General features: G+C 40.5%; 1 protein-coding gene across 3 annotated transcripts in view; it reads right to left on the bottom strand.

Annotated features, from left to right (window-relative positions):
- Positions 1–18,084, bottom strand: part of CUNH8orf89 (chromosome unknown C8orf89 homolog) — a 32,070-nt gene extending 13,986 nt beyond the window's left edge. For 2 of the 3 annotated variants that reach the window (XM_077752470.1, XM_077752473.1), the window contains exon 1: positions 17,694–17,747. The gene's annotated coding sequence lies outside the window, so the exon portion shown is untranslated. Of the gene's footprint in view, positions 1–17,693; positions 17,748–18,065 lie in introns of those variants that run through there. The other variant, XM_077752471.1, reaches the window with a different exon arrangement.
- Positions 18,085–19,412: the final 1,328 nt, after the last annotated feature.

Raw genomic sequence — 19,412 nt, 5'->3', positions numbered from 1 at the left:
AGACCAATGGAATAGAATAGAGAACTCAGATTTGGACCCAAAAGTGTACAGCCAACTAATCTTTGATAAAGCAGGAAAGAATACCCAATGGAAAAAAGACAGCCTCTTTAACAGATGGTGCTGGGAGAACTGGACAGCAACATGCAGGAGAATGAAACGAGCTCATTTTCTCACACCATACACAAAAATAAACTCAGAACGGATAAAGGACCTGGATGTGAGACAGGAAACCATCAAAACCCTAGAAGAGAAAGCAGGAAACAACCTCCTTGACCTCAACCGCAGCAATTTCTTACTTGACACATCCCCAAAGGCAAGGGAATCAAGAGCAAAAATGAACTACTGGGACCTCATCAAGATTAAAAGCTTCTGCACGGCAAAGGAAACAATCCATAAAACTAATAGGCAACCGACAGAATGGGAAAAGATAGTTGCAAATGACATATCAGATAAAGAGCTAGTATCCAAAATCTATAAGGAACTCACCAAACTCCATACCCGAAAAACAAACAATCTAGNAAACAAAAAAATATTTGCAAATCATATATCTGATAAGGGGCTAATATCCAAAATATATAACTCCAAAGCAAAAACAAAACAAAACAAAAAAACTAATAACGTGGTTTAAAAATGGGCTTGGATTTGAATAAACATTTCTTCAAAGAAGACATACAAATGGCCAAAAGGTATATGAAATTATGCTCAATGTCATTAACTATCAGGGCGATGCAAATCAAAACCACAGTGATATACCACCTAACACCTATTATGATGGCTACTATAAAATATTTTTAATGTTTATTTATTTATCTTAAGAGAGAGAGGGAGTGAGTGCTAGTTGGGGAGGGGCAGAAAGAGAAAGGGGAGAATCCCAAGCAGTCTCCACACTATCAGCACAGAGCCTGATGCAGGCTCGATCCCATGACCCTCGAGATCATGACCTGAGCCAAAATCAAGAGTCAGGCACTTAACTGAATGAGCCATCCTGACACCCTAAAAAGTATTTTTTTTAAAGACAAGTGTTGATGAGGATGTAGAGAAATTGAAACTCCTGTACACTACTGGTGGAAATGTGAAATGGTGCAGTCAGTATGGAAAAAAAGAGAATGGAGTTTCCTCAAGACAGTAAGAATAGAACTACTCTATGCTCCAGCATTCCCACTTCTGGTATTAATCCAAAAGAACTGAAATCAGAATACTGAAGAGATACTGGCACTCCCATATTCACTGTGGCACTTTTCACAATGGCCAAGATGTGAAAACAATCTATAAAAGTCCATCAACACCTGAATGAATAAAGAGAAAGTGTATAGATATACAATATATTAATCAGCCACAGAAAAAGAACAAAATCCTGAAATATGTAACAACATGATGAACCCTGAGGACGTTATGCTGAGTGAATAAGCCAGTCGTAGAAAGACAAATACTCCAAAATTCCACTTATATGAGGCATCTAAAATAGTCAAAATCCTAGAAGCATAAAATGGTAGTTTCCAGGGGTTTTAGGGAGGAGAAAATGGGGAGTTTCTAATTAGTGGGTATAAAGTTTCGATTATGCAAGATGAGTAAATCCTAGAGATGTGCTGTTCAACATTGTACCAATAGACGACAATACTGTATTGTACACTTAAAAATATGTTAGGAGGGTCTCATGTTAAGTCTTCTTACTACAAAAAAGTTCAAACTTTAAAAATGTATGTAAGTAATGAATCACTGAATTCTATTCCTGAAGCCAATATTGAACTGTATGTTAACTAAAATTTTAATTAAAAAAAATTTTAATGACAAACTAGAAACCAAAATATGGAGTAAATGATAATTTCCAGAGTCAAAGACTCTTAGAATCACAATCCTCACTTTATTCTAAATACTTCTTTCTCCTTTTGCTTATAAAGGTGAAAATGACCAGATTGTTTTCTTTCAGCCCAAAGCAGACCCTCCTACTCTTCTTAGTAACCTCTTTACCAAGACAGAAGAAATAACCAGGGACTAACAATAAATGCCTCTTGGGGTATTTTTGAAACCAGGTCAAGAGAAAACTTTCTTAAAATGGAATATTTTGAAAAAAGTTCACACAACGAATAGAGGAGGATTCATTATGCTATTATCTCTACATTTTTGTGTATGTTTGAAATTTTCCATAATTAAAAGGAGAGGAAAAGCCCACAGCTGCAAGAATGTACAACTTAAGGAATGTGCTGGGGTGTGGGGATAAGCCACACAAACATTTTTGATCTGATGTTTCCTGAAAACATAACCAACTGTAGTGGAGAGAGAAAAATTAAGGATACTTTATAAATCTTAAAAAATAAAAAGGAGTGGGGTGCCTGGGTAGTTCAGTTGGCTGAGCATCTGACTCTTAATTTGGGCTCAGGTCATAATCTCACAGTTTGTGAGTTTGAGCCCCGTGTCTGCCAGCATGGAGGCTGCTTGAGATTCTCTCCCCCTCTCTCTGCCCCTCCCCTGCTTGTGCACATGTGCCCTCTCTCTCTCTCAAAATAAACAAAAATAAACTTTAAAAAATTTTAAAAATAAAAAGGACTGATAGAAAAACCATGTGGAGAAAGAGATATTATATTAGGTTTTAGGGCAGACCATAAAAAACTCACTCAAAACAAATGCTTTTGCAAATTAATGGTAAGGAGACTCAGGATTGAGATAAACTAGCTGTTTTCAAGGCACCTCAAAATATGGGTGTATTTAAACTTTTTTGTATTAAAAATATTCCAAATATTTTTAAAATTAAGATTATCTTTGTATCACCTAGTTTAGAACTAGAAGGACATGTTAATTAAATGTTTGTTCATTATTCATTATTTATCCATCTATACATTCATTTAACACAGATATATTGAATGACAATCCTATGCAGGCACCAGATAAGGTCTCTGTTCTCCTGAAGCTTAGGAGAGGGAGACAAACGTTAAATGAGCAAAGAAATTAATGAAGTTTATTTCAGATAAAATACATCTAGAGTATAGTTGATTCTCATTATTCACAACAGTTATGTTCTATAAAGTTGCCATAAACACTAAAGTAGCAGATATAGAACCACTGCTCTTAGAGGAAATATAAAATTAGGTTCCTGTGAGCCTCTGGTCACAACATTTTTATCAACTGATCAATACTTTCTTTTTGGTGTGTCTCTGTTTAAAGATACTTTATTTAATATATATTGTCGAGTCATTAACATTGGATCCACAGCTAACAGCAGTATAACTCATGCCTGAAGGAAGCTTATCTAACACATATATTTTCTCCATAAGACACAGCACCATCTTCTTGGGCTTAGGAACACCACACAGAACTCCAGCACTACACTTCTAGCAAAATCATCAAAAAAAGCACAAATATGTAAAAAACATGGCACTAAATAGATAGTGAAAAGGACATTTCCTTACACTATGAACACGGTAACAAGAAGGCAGGCTATGACCTTGTCTAACCTCAGTGGCACGTCAGGCAACCCAAATTTTTGACAACTCTGCACATGTCTGCGAGTGACTGGGAATGCACCACAACTACTGATTTCCGAACTACAAATAAGTTTTAACAAATAGGTTTATTAGAAAAATACAGAATCCATGAATATTAAGGATTGACTACAGTTCATCATGGCAATGTGCCAAGGGGCAGGAAGTATTTTGGACTGGGTAGCTAAAGAAGACATTATAGATGAGGTGGTCTTGAGCAGAGATCCAAATGGACCAGAAGCAGAGATATTCAGAGAACACGTAAGGAGGGAGAGAATTCTTCATAAAAAGAAGTGCATAGACCTCTCCCCTCAAAAGCCACAATAAGGTTGGCATGTTCTAAAGGAGAAAAAGATCAATTTCTATGCTGTCCGATAGAGTAGCCACTAGCCATATGTGGCTATTGAGCACTTGAAATGTGGTTAGTCAGAAGCAAGATGTACTGGAAGAGTAAAATACACAGAAGATTTCAAAGACTTTGAATGGAAAAAAGGAATGTAAACCATCTCATTAATAATTTTTATTTTGATTTTATGTTGATAGTATTTGGATATGTTGAATCGAATAAAATAGATCATTTAAATTAATCTTACTTGTCTCTTTTTACCTTTTTAAGGTGGCTTCTAGAAAATTTTAAATTAAGTATATGGCTTAGAAAGAGGGGAATAAGGCTGGAAAGATAGCAGGTATCAGATATTTTATGGCCTTATACATCATAATAAAGAGTTTTGATTTTATTCTAAGTGCATTGAAAATCCGTCAGGAAGTTTTGAGTGGGAAAGAAAACATATTGGTGTTGGGTAAAAAGTAAATCTCAAGTCAAAAGGTGCATAAGGGGTGCTGTGGAACCACAAAGGGAGTAGTTAATTCTCAGGAAAGGCATTGAGGAGATGATCCTTAAGCTAAGTCTTAAGCCAAATCCAGGTCACGGGGAGTTGGTCAGGGCACTCTAGAGTGTCATTGCTGGGTGATGACACAGCAATATCAAAAAGACTGCTCTCTTCAAGGAATGCAAGTAGTTAAGTATGGCCAGAATGATGATGTCTCCCTTGACATTCTTCAAAGAATCCTAAATCTGTATCTTCAGGCCTCTCTTCTGAGCAATAGGCACATATGACTGCTTATTAGATATTTTTCCTCAGATATCTCATGTTACCCCCATCAAAACCTGTTTCCCTCAGTATTCCTAACATAGTACATGACATTGTCATCCTCCTGTTGCACAAAGTAGAAAGCTGGTAGCCAAGTGACAACCTCTCTTTTCTCCTAAATCTAGTCATTCAAGACCCATTAGCAGTGAAGGCTTAAACCAAAGAAAACAGCAGCTCTACCAAGCCTGGTAGAGGTGAATGAGGTGGCATCCAGAGGACCTGGGAACTCTATACGACTGTACTATTCACAAAGTTAGGAAGATGGGGTGAGGAACCAGCGCGAGTGAGATGAGAAATTCAGTTGTATAGAAAATGAGTTTGAGGTGCCTGTGCGATATTCACAGAATGGGATATCAAGAAGTAGGAGTGAGTGCAGCCAAGGGATTCAGTTTGGTAGGCATCAGCATAGGTAAAGCCTTAAGAATAGATCAGGCTGTTCAGGGTGAGTGGAGTGTACAAGTGAAGAGTTATGAAAAAGAAGAGCAAGTCCAAGGCAACTAATATTTGAAAGGCAGAAAGTGGGGCGCCTAAGTGGCTCAGTTGGTTAAGTGTCGACTTCATCTCAGGTCATGATCTCACAGTTTGTGGGTTCAAGCCCTGCGTTGGGCTCTGTGCTGACAGCTAGCTCAGAACCTGGAGCCTGCTTCAGATTCTGTGTCTCCCTCTCTCTCTGACCCTCCTCTGCTCATGCTGTCTCTCTCTGTCAGAAATAAATAAAAATAAAAAAAAAAAGACAGAAAGAGAATCTGTTGAATACAGAGAAAACCAAAAAGGACTAGTAAAAGAGAAGAAGCAAGTAAGGGGTGCCAATAAAGCCCAAAGGCAAAGAGAATTTTAAGAAAAAGGAAGTTGTGGGGCGCCTGGGTGGCTCAGTTGGTTAAGTGTTTGACTCTTGATTTTGGTTCAGGTCATGATGTCACAGCTCATGAGTTAGAGCCCCACATCAGGCTCTGCACTGTCAGTGTGGAGCCTGCTTGGGATCCTCTCTCTCTCCTCCCTCTCTGCCCCTCTTGCTCTCTCTCTCTGTCTCTCTCTCTCTCAATAATGAATGAATGAATGAATGAATGAATGAACTCTAAAAATAAAAAAAGGAAAAGAAAAGGAATAGGTGACCAATTTCATTAGAGAGCAACATACTGTCAAAAGAGCTGTATTTATTTATTTTTTTAAAATGTTTTATTTATTTCTAGGAAAGAGAGAGAGACAGTGTGAGCAGGGGAGGGTCAGAGAGAGAGGGAGTCACACACTGAAACAGGCTCCAGGCTCTGAGCTGGCAGTCAGCACAGAGCCCGACGCGGGGCTCGAACCCACGAAGCGCGAGATCATGACCCAAGCGAAAGTCGGACGCCCAACCAACTAAACCACGCAGGCGCCCCAAAAGAGCTGTATTTAAACACGAGTGACTGTTGAGCACGAGTATAGTCTTTTAAGAATAAAGACAATCAAAAAGGAGAGATGGAAAATACAAAAGAGGAAAAGAACTAATTAAGCATTATCCTGCAGAAGATGGGTGAGAATCAAAAATATCTGCTTTTTACAATCAAAGATTTTTTTTTTAATATTTTTATTTATTTCTAGGAGAGAGAGAGAGAGAGAGCGTGAGCAGGGGAGGGTCAGAGAGAGAGGGAGACACAGAATCTGAAACAGGCTCCAGGCTCTGAGCTGGCAGTCAGCACAGAGCCCGATGCGGGGCTCGAAACCACGAACCGCGAGATCATGACCCAAGCGAAAGTCAGACGCTTAACCGACTAAGCCACCCAGGCGCCCCATACAATCAAAGATTTTTTAAAAAATGTTTCTATTAAACAACAGCAGACAGAATAAGGAAACAGTGCTAAAAATCAAGAATACGTAGAAGTTTGTCAGCTCTTCCATAACAAAGTACCACAGACTGGGTGGCTTCAACACCAGAGATTTATGGTCTTACAGTTCTGGAGACTGAGGTTCAAAATCAAAGCGTCAATAGGGATGGGTCGCTGTAAGGGTTGTGAGTAAGAGATCTGTCCTAGGCCTCTCTCCTCCACTTCTAGAAGGCTGTCCTCTCCCTTTGTCTTCATGTCACCTTCACACTGTACATGTCTAGTGTCCAAATTACCCCTTTTTATAAGGACACTGGTCATATTAGGTTAAGGCCCACTCTAATGACCTCATATTAACTAACTCATTTACCTCTGTAAAGACCCTATCTCCAAATAAGGTCACATTCTGAGGTTGGGTTAGGACTTTGACATATGAATTTGGGGTGGGGGACAAAATTCAATACATAACTCTACACCATAGCCTATATAAAATATGAGTTGGAGACAACTTTTAAAATTCTACTAAGTAGACATAAAAATTTATTCACTCCCTTAAAACCAGTTTCTAAAATAAAAAGGATAATATATTACAATTGAGACCTTCACAATTCTACAATACAGTAATAACTGTTGATGTTCTTGGTAACATTTAAGGGAGAAAAATACTCTGAAAAGTCTTCTGTATCAAAGACAACACTAAGTTCTGTAACATTTTGGTATTAAATTCATTTACCATACACTGATCCTTTAAAAATTGGAAACACACAGTAGTTCCTTGTATTATTCACCCTTCAAAGGACAGAAAATCCAAAACGTGCTGAAACAAAAGATTTTCCTTCAAATAAAAGCCTGGCTAGATACCTAAGGCTTGGTACCCGGATATCAGGGACCCCCATATACTTCTCTCTTACTGCTCCATTGCCCTTAATATATAGTATCTACTTTATAGTTCAAGATAGCTGGTCGAGTAAATGAACATTTATACTGGTGCTGATGGGAACCAGGGTTTTTAGAGTGGGAGTAAAAGATACAGACTTAACATCAATAAAATTAAGCAAAAACCTTTAAGTCCCAACTATGAACTGGAACTGATAACATTTTCATCTAAAAAATAAAAAAGGCCAAAAAAAACCCACCTCTTTTCTATCTCTGTCCACTAAACCTAATAATTAAAATGTGACTTCAAAAAACCCCACAAATACAAAAATGCTGATTCGAAGGGGCACACCCCCCCTCAATGTTTATAGCAGCACTATCAACAATAGCCAAAGCATGGAAAGAGCCCAAATGTCCATCAACAGAGGAACGGATAAAGAAGATGTGGTTTATATACAACAGAATATTACTGGTGATCAAAAAGAATGAAATCTTGCCATTTGTAACTATGTGGATGGAACAAGAGTGTATTATGCTAAAGGAAATAAGTTAGTCAGAGAAAGACAAATATCATATGATTTCACTCGTATGTGGAATTTAAGAAACAAAACAGATGAACACAGGGGAAGGGAAGCAAAACTAATATAAAAACAGAGGGAGACAGATAAGAGACTCTTAAATACAGAGAACAGACTGAGGGTTGCTGGTGGGGTAGTGGGTAGGGGGTTGGGCTAAATGGGTGACGGGCATTAAGGAGGGCACTTGTTGGGATGAGCACTGCATGTTATAAGTAAGTGATGAATCACTAAATTCTAGCCCTGAAATCATTATTACACTGCATATCAACTAACTTGGATTTAAATTAAAAAAAATTTTTTTAAGCACAAAATAACCAGGGTCTTCTAAGAAATAGCTGATTCCTGGTCTGTGGAAGGAAAGGTACAAGGTGAGCCGAGAACATATTGCCATTCCAGAGACCTAGTAATCTATCAATGAAGATTAGAATCATTAGTCATCAATTTAAAAAGGTTCCCAACTGACCAAAAATGAGAATCATAAGCATTAATAAGAATATTAACTGCAATGAGCCAAAATATATTAAATAGGTGCAATACATACACGTACAAACTTATCTTGTTTTATTGTGCTTTGCTTTATTGTACTTCACAGATGATTGTTTTTTTACAAATTGAAGGTGTGTGGCAACCCTGCGTGCAGCAATTCTATTGGTGCCATTTTTCTGACAGCTTTTGCTCATTTCGTGTCTATCACATTTTGCTAATTCTTGCAATATTCTTCTTATTCTTGCAACTTCTTCGTTATCATTACATTTGTTATGGTGATCTGTGATCAGTAATCTGTGATATTACTATTGTAACTGTTTTGATGTGCAATGAAGCTCTCCCATATAAGATAGCAAACTTAGTAAGTGTTGTGTGTGTTCTGACTGCTCCACTGACCATCTGCTCCCGTCTCTCTCTCTTTCCTTGGGTCTCTCTATTCCTTGAGACACAACACTACTGAAATTAGGCCAATTAATTACCCTACAATGGCCTCTAACTGTTCAACTGGAAAGAAGATGCGTGTGTCTCTCACTTTAAATCAAAAGCTGAAAATGATCACGTGTAGTAAGGAAGACAAGTGAAAAGCTGAGACAAGCTCAAAGCTGCTCCTCATGTGCAGAACAAGTTAGTCAAGTTTAAATGCAGGGAGGGGCGCCTGGGTGGCTCAGTCGGTTGAACATCTGACTTCGGCTCAGGTCACGATCTCACGGTTTGTGGGTTTGAGCCCCACATTAGGCTCTGTGCTGACAGCTCAGAGCCTGGAGCCTGCTTGGATTCTGTGTCTCCCTCTCTCTCTGACCCTCCCCACTTGTGCTCTGTCTCTCTCAAGGATAGAAAATCATACTAGCCATAACAATCCCATTAGCCAAATATAGAACAAGGCCTTGACTCTCTTCAATCCTATGAAGGCGGCACCTTGCAAGGTGAAGCAGCAAGTCTTGATGTAGAAGCTGCAGCAAGTTATTCAAAAGATCCAGCTAAGATAATTAATGATGGGTGGCTACAGTGATCAGATTTTCAGTGGAGATGGAACAGCCGTGTTTTGAAGAAGATACCATCTAGAACTTTCACAGCTCCAGAGGAGAAAGGAGTGCTTGGCTTGAAAGCTTCAAAGGACAGGTTGACTCTCTTGTCAAAGGCTAATGCAGCTGGTGGCTATAAATGGAAGCCAGTACTCATTGACCATTGCAAAAATCCTAGGGCTCTTCAGAATTATGCTAAATCTACTCTGCCTATGCTTTAAAAATGGAACAGCAAAGCCTGGATGACAGCACATCTGTTTATAGCATGGTTTACTGAATATTTTAAGCCCATTGTTGAAACCTACTGCTCAGGAAAATAGATTCCTTCCAAAATATTACTGCTCATTGACAGTGCATCTGGTCACCTAAGAGCTCTAATGGAGATGTATAATGAGATTAATGTTGTTTTCATGCCTGCTAACACAATATCCATCCTGCAGCCCATGGATCAAGGAGTAATTTTGATTCCCCAGTTTTATTATTTAAGAAATACTTTTATAAGGCTGTAGCTGCCATAGAGAGTGATTCCTTTGATGCACCAGGGCAAAGCAAATTGAAAACCTTCTGGAAAGGATTCACTCTTCTATATGCCATGAAGATGAATATGACTCATGGGTAGAGGTCAAAATATCAACATTAGCAGAAACATGGAAGAAGTTGATTCAAACCTTTATGGATGGCTTTGAGGGGTTCAAGACGTCAGTGGAGGAAGCCACTGCAGATGTGGTGGAAAAAGCAGGAGAATTACAAAGTGGAGCCTGAAGATGTCACTGAATTGCTGCAATCTCATGATAAAAAGTTAATAAATGCGAAGTTATTTTTTACGGATGAGTTCTCCATTCTTGAGATGGAATCTACCCCTGGTAGAGATGCTATGAAGACTGTTTAGGTAACAACAAAAGTTTTAAAATACAACATAAATTTAGCTGAGAAAGCAGTGTTCAAGACGATTGACTCCAATTTTGAAAGAAGTTTACTATCAAACAGCACATCATGCTAGAGAGAGGCTGTGCAAGGAAGAGTCCATTAATGCAGCAGACTTCACTGCCGCCTTATTTTAAGAAACTGCCACAGTCAGCCCAGCCTTCAGCACCCATCACCCTGATCAGTCAGCAGCCATCAGCATTGAGGCAAGACCCTCCACCAGCAGAAAGACTACAACTCACTGAAAGTACAGATGATGGTTGGCATCTTTTTAGTGATTATTTCTTAAATTACGGTATGTATTGGTTTTTTAGACATAATGCAATTGCACATATACTTATGGAAGATTTCCGGAATTAGAATTGTCTGTACTCCTCGAACCACAAATCAAAATGTTAAAATGAGCAAGGGGATAAGTCATCAAAAATTTAGTCATCTTTAGTTTTTTTGCATCAAGAGACTATCTTACTGCTGTCTGAATTGAAATTCTTCCTTGAGATTATAGGACCAGTCCACCAGAAATCATGGTGAAAGAGAACTGATCCCTGAAACTTTGAATTCAACAGCTAAGATCTGGGAGGGTTAAAGGAGAAATGGACAAAGGAAAGCAATTAAAGAAGTATTAAAATTGAACTCCAACAAAATTAAAAATAAGCACATAAAATATCAGGAAAGACAACTTAAAAAAATTTTTTTTAATGTTTTATTTATTTCTAGGAGAGAGAGAGAGAGAGAGACAGCGTGAGCAGGGGAGGGCCAGAGAGAGAGGGAGTCACAGACTGAAGCAGGCTCCAGGCTCTGAGCTGGCAGTCAGCACAGAGCCCGACGCGGGGCTCGAACCCACCAACCGCGAGATCATGACCTAAGCAAAAGTTGGACGCTTAACCGACTAAGCCACCCAGGCGCCCCAGGAAAGACAACTTTAAACACTGCAAGCAAAGGTCCCATCTGGACATAGGGACTTCCCATTTCCCCAAATTCATAAGCAGTTAATTTGTGAATAGGTTTCTAAATATTCAACTCATGGGAAGAATTACATTGAACCCCCCAGGCTGTGAATTGAGAAATGAATACAGAAGCAATGGTACCTACAATACATCCCATCCATCCATCCATCCATCCCTATTCCTGTCATCTATTCCTGGATGGGGAAAAATACTTTATTTTCTTGTTAGCCTTTCCATGCCTCGGTCTCCCTACCTAGGGAACTAATAAGCTCTACCTTACAGAGTTATTGTGGAGTTTGAAGGTAATTTAAGAAAGGCATCTAGCTAAATGCCTCCTCGTATGCTGGCTTAAGTCTCAAAAAAAAAAAAAAAACCTTCAGTTCAGACTGTAGTAAGGTATCTTTATATGCAGGAACATGTGATGGCTGCTATTATTATCATAATCATCATGATTATTATCATAGGCCAAAAATCAACTAATGGCTGGGTACAAGAGGTACAGCTTGACTCAACGCCTCTTGCTCTCTTCCTCTTCTCCTTTCAGGGCGAAGCTGTGACCCTAGACCTCTCCTCTTTTTCTTCATACTGTCCTGTTCTTGCCATATGGTTTCCATGCCTTCGTCTTCTTGAATATTACAAATTTAAATATTTTCCCAGGATGTTCTATTCACTTTGGTGGTTCACATCTCCTATTTCCTGCATCTGCCAAGTCTCCTTCTTTGCAGCTTATTTTCTTATACAATTTGTAAACTTAGACTGTAAACTCATCTTTAAAGGGATTGCTAGTTACGGAGTCCAGTATTCCTGAGCTATGGAACCTTTGCTATACAGAGTTTTCCACTAGTCTTGGCCTCGCCCTGGGTTTCAGAGGTGTCACACCAGTTAATATGTCAATTTCCTGGATTGTGGTCTCTGAAGCACGTAGTAATGTGAATTCAGACCCCAGACTTGAGCTGTGTGGGTATGAAGCTGTGCAGAGTCCATGTGCAGGCTTTAACAGCGAACTCTTTTCCTGCCATAGTTCAAGTGGATGGCAAGCTTCCTGGCAACCTCCTCAGGCCAATCAGGGGCATTTTTCTAGTTATCATCTCAGTGTCTATATCAGGTTGTATTTTTCAAAGGATGCACTAGAAGATATCTATGCCTACATGTTCTTCTTTCAGTGTGATATTGATGTTCCTCCTTCAAAAGGTGAGGTCTGTGTTCCCCCTCCCTAAAACTAACTTCCTGTGTCAATAAACTAGAGTAGAAGTGACACTGTGTGATTTCCAAGGCTAGGGTATAAAAGGCAATAGAACTTCCGCTGGCTCTCTCTTGGGATACTCAACCTTTGAAATCCAGTCACCATTTTGTGAGGAAGCCAGGTGACAAGCAGCAGCCACCATAGAAGGCTGCAGCTGACATCCACAGCTAAGGTCTCAGTCCCCAGCCAGCATCAACCATCAGACAGGGGAATGAATGAGCCTGCAGGTGATTCTAGCCTCAAGCTTTCAGTTCTTCCATCTGAGGCCCCAGACATCATGAAGCGGAGCCAAGCTGTCCCTGCTGTGCACTGTCCGAATTCCTGACCCACAGAATCCCTGAGCACAATAAGTGGTTGTTTTCCACGACTAAGTTTTAGAGAAATTTGTGATGCAGTCATAGTAACTGGAACAGTGCTCCTTTGTGACTTCCAGCTTTCGGCAGATGCTCAACAGTGGCTTCCTATGTGAGCACCCCTTCATTTCTGGCACCTGGGGATTTCCTTCCTGTGGTCTCTAGCTCAGCTACATTTCCATAAATCATCTTATTATATTTTACCCAGCATTTGAAATATACTGAAGTACAATGGAGTCCCTTCCCTGTCAGCTCATTCTGCCACACTGCCCAGAAGTTCCCATAACTTTTCAAATGAGGACATAAAAAAAAACCTGATGAATTTAATTTTTTATATATAAAGATACTTAAAAATAAAAAAAAGAGGGGCACCGGGGTGGCTCAGTTGGTTAAATGTCTGACTTTGGCAGGGTTTAACAGTGAACTCTTTTCCTGCCATAGTTCAAGTGGATGGCACAAATTGGAACCAATTAGTTCAGGTCATGATCTCACGGTTTGTGAGTTTGAGCCCCGTGTCGGGCTCTTTGCTGACAGCTCAGAGCCTGGAGCCTGCTTTGAATTCTGTGTCTCTGTCTCTTTATCCCTCCCCTGCTCAAGCACTGTCTGTCTGTCTGTCTGTCTCTCACTCTGTCTTAGATATAAATACATATTTTTAATTAAAAAAAGAGAAAGTGAACCTTATAAAGTTGTATTTATTGAAGAACATGTAATTCATTCCAGAAAAAAAAAATACAAATGGTCAATAAAAGTTCACTAGTTCTCAAATAAAAGCAAAATAATATAATGAGCTACGGCTTTTACCAATCAAAATGGCAAGGAGTTTTCTCTAATAGTAGGCAATGTAAGATGGGGCTCAAGGGAAATAGGCGTTCTCATAAGGTGTCAGTGTACATATGGGTATAATACTTCCAGAAAGCAATCTAGTAACGTATATGTCCTTATAATTTTACATACTTTTGGCCCAGCTATTCCACTTCCAGGTATTTTTCCTAAAGGAATGATCATTGATACATACAAATATTTATCTGCAAGGATATCAAATCCTGTATTTTTTATAATAGAAAAGAAAAAAGGCTGAAAATAACCCAAGCATCAAAGGGGAGATGGTAAGATTATCTTTATTTTTAGCTTTCTTTTAGCTTTGTTAGGGGAACAAAGTAAACAAACAGTTACAGTTCATTACAATAAATATTTCTTTTTAAGTTTATTTATCAAGAAAGGGTGGGGGTCGGGGGAAGAGTGTGGAAAGGGAAGAGAGACAGAGAAAGAGAATCCCAAGCAGGCTCTGTTTTGTCAGCATGGAGCCCCAAGCAGGGCTTGAACTCAGGAACTGTGAGATCATGGCCTGAGCCAAGATCAAGAGTTGGACATTCAACCGAATGAGCCACCCAGGCGCCCCCATTACAATAAATACTGATAATAAAGCTATGTTTCAATTTTGTGGTACAACAGAGCATTTGCTAACCTAACCAGATTGGGGAAGTAGGAGTTTTGCTTTTGTTTTTGAGCAAGGGATGTTCAAGCGAAAGTCCCACAGGTTTTCCTAAGTAGAAATTGTGACACAGAAGGCTGAATGTCTACTAAACTTCTTGCTCCTCCGGAGCAGAGTTGTTTCTGAGAAGTGGCTACCTCCCTGTGATCAGAACTTGAGTGAGTGTAATGTGTAACACTTTCTACAAGAAGCTTTTAAGAAGCAGGTTGGCTTTCTCCACACTTTCCCCCTTCCCTTCTGCTGGCTGCTGTGAGATAACAAGGAAGTGCTAATAAATGGCAGAGCCTGGGTCCTGCAACCCATTGGAAGAAAGCTGCCTGCTAACCAGGAATACCTGCCTTGGAATTGTTACGTGAGCAAGAAATAAATGTTTACATGTTAAGTCACTACACCGCTGAGGTCTGTCAATTATAGCTATCAACAGACTAACACATGCCCAAGTGGGAAGATATTAGCTCACTTCCTCAAATAGATTCACTAAGCATGTACTATGTGCGAATCAATATGCCATGTGCATGACAAATACAAAGATGAACTAAATAGAGATTCTGCCTTCACAGAAGTGCCAATCCAAACGGAAAACCAGGAGGCACTCATACAGCTGTAATATAAGGCTAAGTGTGACACTGCAGCCTGAGGTAAGCTAGATACCTCACGTCAGGAGAGGTAAAAGAAGGTAGATAGAATTTTCACATGGAAGTTCCAAGAAGACTTGGAAGAAGCTAGAAAATGACATTTAAATAGAATTTAGACAGGCAGAAATGTGGGATAGGCATTCCAGGGAAAGATATAGGTGTGAAAGACGCCATGGAGAACAGAGAGGGGGTTCAGATAGGGAAGCTGTGACAGATACTGAAATGGCAGACTGGGTGAGATCACAGACAAATCTGAAAGTTCGCCAACGTGGTTTGCACTTCCTTCTTTGAGCAATGGGAAGGCATTGACAAGGGTTTTGAAGAGAGGTGGGGCAAATTCACAGCTACACTACTGGAAGATAAATCTGGCAGAGACTGGAGCTAAGGCTACATATTAATAATACGCCAGAGTGCTTACATCAGTGTAGCAGCAGTGAGAATACAAGTTGATTAAATTTAGGAGGTTCGGCAAAGACAAAAGAGTCAAAGATGACAGACGTGAGTGAACTCGGGTGACTAAGAGAATTATGAATTACATGCAAAGAGAAATTGCTAGTCTGGGGATGGAGAGCAACAAATAGCCTAATTTTAGATAAAAGGAGTGTTGGACATCCAAGTTGAGCTATGGAAACTGGATCTAAGCTGTAGGAACTGAGGACTGTAGCTTTGGTTGGGAGAAGAAATGTTAAGAGTTATCTGTTCACCTGGTGAGAATTAAGGCCAGAAGCAGGATTAAAGTTGCCAAAGACTTGAGAGGGAGAAGAAAGCCATATTTCCTTAAAATGTACGCAAAGCAGGAAGATGAAAGGCTGAGAGATGATTGGAGAGGCAGACAATATGGAGAAATGGGAATCATAGGAAGCACTGGACCGTGTCCATTTCTATAGGAGTTCGTAGTGGAAAGAACTGCTAAAACACTGTAGCACCAAAAGCACAATCTCATTTAATCCTCAAACAGCCCAATGAAACACAATTCCCAACTACTGACCAGGAAATCACACCCAACAAAGAACACATTTTATTCAATTGGAGTAAAATGCACCTGGATTCTAATCTTGATTCTGCCCTTCAATGGCTGCATAACTATAGGGTCATGAAGAAAATAATAGTGCCTCTGAGTCTCATACGGTTAGTGAGAATTAAGTTTCAAAATTCATCTAAAGTGTTCAGTACAGTGCTGGACATGTGATAAACATTCAGAAAGTGGAAACTATGTTTTTAATTTTTTAAAAATAATAATAAACACAGATTTTTCTCAACACTGTTGATGAATGGAAATAAACATTATAGTAAAGACTTTTTGGAAAGTCAGATTCTACCAAAAATTTTTAACATACACACATCTGACCCAGCAATTCTGCTTCAAGGAATTCATTTTATAGAACTGTTTCTGTGTATACGAATGTTCACTGTTGCATTGTTTGTAACAAGGAAAAATCAGAACGGATCTTAATGAGGAATGATTACATATGATCACCATATAACATATGATCACTGTACCACATCAGTGCAGACCTCAATAAGTGGATAGGAAACGTATTTGCCACATCTTTTTAAGTGAAAAAAACAACTTCTCAAAAGAATCGATATGATTCCAATGATGATTAAAAAACAGATGAAAAATGAGTAGAAAGATCAACACTAAATTAACTCTAAAAGTCTAAGAAAGAAAGAAAGAAAGAAAGAAAGAAGGAGGAAAAGGTAAACTCATCTCTAACTCTATATACTTCTGTTTGAATGAGAACTACTAATGTATTATGATATAATTTCAAAAATGTAAGAACTTTAAAAAAGAAATGTCAGGAATATTTGTGAAGAAAGGCCACGGGAAAGGGTGATTTACAGTCACCATTAACAATGCAGATAAAAAGTCAAAGAAGAGTAGGGATTCTTGGGCTTCCCAGAGTACAATACCCTAAAATTGGTGGCCAAATTGCATTTCTTTGGACAGAGGCTTCAGTTCTCATGTCTATGGCCACAAAGAGGTTGTAGGGTAGAACGACCCATACAAGAGAACAGACTATCTGCACTGCACAAATCTCTTCTTGTATTTTTAACCCATGAAAAAAGTAACTAACACACAAACTATAGGTAAATCAGAAACGGCACAAAGCGAAACTAGCAGTGAAAACGGGGTCAGAGCTAATTAAGAGCTGACCATCCCAAGTTCTGCTCCACGTGGCTGGGTGCAAGAGTAAAAAACAAGGGAGGTACAGTGGCAGTCAAGGGCAGAGGGTAAACACAACACTACACACACACACACACACACACACACACACACACACCCAGCTTCAGTTTAAACCCTGGGCGAGCTGAACGGCGACCCTGTAAGGGCGTGTCCACTTGACGCACGGATGTCCATGCTACAGACTGTACGGAGCTTGAGGAGTGTGGAAACATACAGATCCGGTAGGCAGATCTTGGTGCCCAGGTCTCTTCCCATCTCTCTGCTTCACCTGACCCCTCCCAGCAGCCTCTGTCCGGCCCTTCAGACCCCGCATACCCGCCAGCTCTCCTCATAATGCGACAAGAGAATCCTTGGAGGGACCCATGAGCCTCACTGGGCTAGTTTCCCCTGCCCAGGAAGGACCTGGCTAGCTGACCTCTGGGCCCCACAGCCCCTCCGGCCCTGCCCCGCCAGGTCCTCTGGCACTCCCGGCGCCCCTCGCTCCCCCTCGGCCGGGGCTCCTCCGCCGACCACCCGCACTCACTGTCCCCGCAGGTCCACCGCGGAAGGGCGGGGCTTCTTCGCGTGCTTGGACCTCGGCGGCGGCGCCCANGTCACGGGCCGCGGTCCTCTAGCAGCCAGGACCGACAGTTAGGGGGTGGCACAGCAGCAAAGCGCTTGGGCGGCTAGGAAGCCGCTAGGACTCACTCAACTACTATAGGTGCCACCGCCTTTGCAGTCACAGCTGCAGGCGCGGGTGTACAGTACACTCAGCGGGGGCTGGGGGGGATGGTGCTGAAACAAGGCTGGGGGTATAGGAGTCAGTCGTGGCACAAGGTCAGGGCGGGTAGCAGGCAGCTGGGCCAAGTTGGTGATACTCCGTTCTCTGGACTGCATTTTTAAGATTCAAACTAACCAGGCTCTCCAGTGTCCTGATGAGTCTGGAACTTTCTTTCAAACAGCCCAGCAATAACCCAGCCAATCTTAGGCCAAGTGCCAGTCATCCCCGAGGTCCCTCACCATGCCAACCCGAATTCCATGTTCTAGGTCTCTTGTCTAGATTCTCTGGTTAAAGGCTAGGCGTCCTCTCCCCAGGTAAGAAGCCTAGCACCCTGACTTGTGAAGTAGGACCCTAGCATCTCTACTTTCACCAAATAATGTTCTAAACCCTCTGCCTCCATTTCTTGACCCCAACTAGGGCTGCAAGTTTAGCCCTAGTAAAATACATGCTTTCAGGTCCGACAAAACTGAAGGTGCTCCCAAACACACTCCTGTTTTCATCAAGCTCCCCTTCCTCAGCTCCTCTGGTTAAGAAAATTCAAATTAGACCTGGAGTCTAATACTAGCCACACCACTTATGTGGGTGATCCTGGGGAAGGGAGAGTTAACTCCTCATCTTAAAAATGGGGATACCGGTACACTTACCTAATGGAATAGGCTGCACATTAAAAATCACATGGAGAATTTAAAGGGCAAGGCCTGGGACCCATCCCCCAACTAATCGGTTTTGTGATTAGAAAATGGAGAACTGAGGGAGGATTATGTGGATTAAGTGTACACTAGCAGTCAATACGTGATCAACTGCTGATTATTAAATGGTCTGCTCTTGAGTCTTGCTACCACATCTGCCACTGTGTTAACTTCCAACTCTTGGCTCCTGCCTGCTGTTCTATCACCAGATGTCCAAATTCTACCTCCTTTGTGAAATTTCCCAACCTGCACAGCATGAACATCTCCTAAATTCTAACATGCTGTTCTATTTTCACATACTCATTTTTGAATCCTTTACAGTAATATATATATAACCATGAACCCACAATGCAAGCACCACTCCTCTCCCCACTCACCAAGAAGGTGCCAGCAACTGGAAAATCAAAATTTTAAATTGCTATTACTCTTAAGAGGCTTAATTCATTCAATCAAAAAAGTAAAATGCCTGCAATGCACCAGGCCTATCCTAAGTGCTAGAACAGAGCAGGCAAACACTCAAACCTCACAGTGGTTTCAGTACATCTTCTCAAAATTTGGAGTGGCTGTGAAGAGCAGCAAGAATAAATGGAAAAGGTACTGCAGGTCATAAAAAAAGTACTGTGAAAATATAATACAGGGTTATATTGAGACGTGTCAGAGAAAACCCTTTTTCCAGAATAAAAAAGGAGCTTAGTACAAAGACCTGAGGACTAAGTGTTGCAGACACAAGATTACAAGGGCCAAGACCCTACATTAGAAGCTTGTCATTTCTGAGGAACAAGAAAAAACATAG

This window comes from Crocuta crocuta, unplaced genomic scaffold, assembly GCF_008692635.1.
Source record: "Crocuta crocuta isolate KB4526 unplaced genomic scaffold, BGI_CrCroc_1.0 scaffold141, whole genome shotgun sequence".
Taxonomy (NCBI): Eukaryota; Metazoa; Chordata; class Mammalia; order Carnivora; family Hyaenidae; genus Crocuta; species Crocuta crocuta.
Note: the sequence above shows the minus strand (reverse complement) of the source record. Positions and strands in the feature narration are given on the sequence as shown.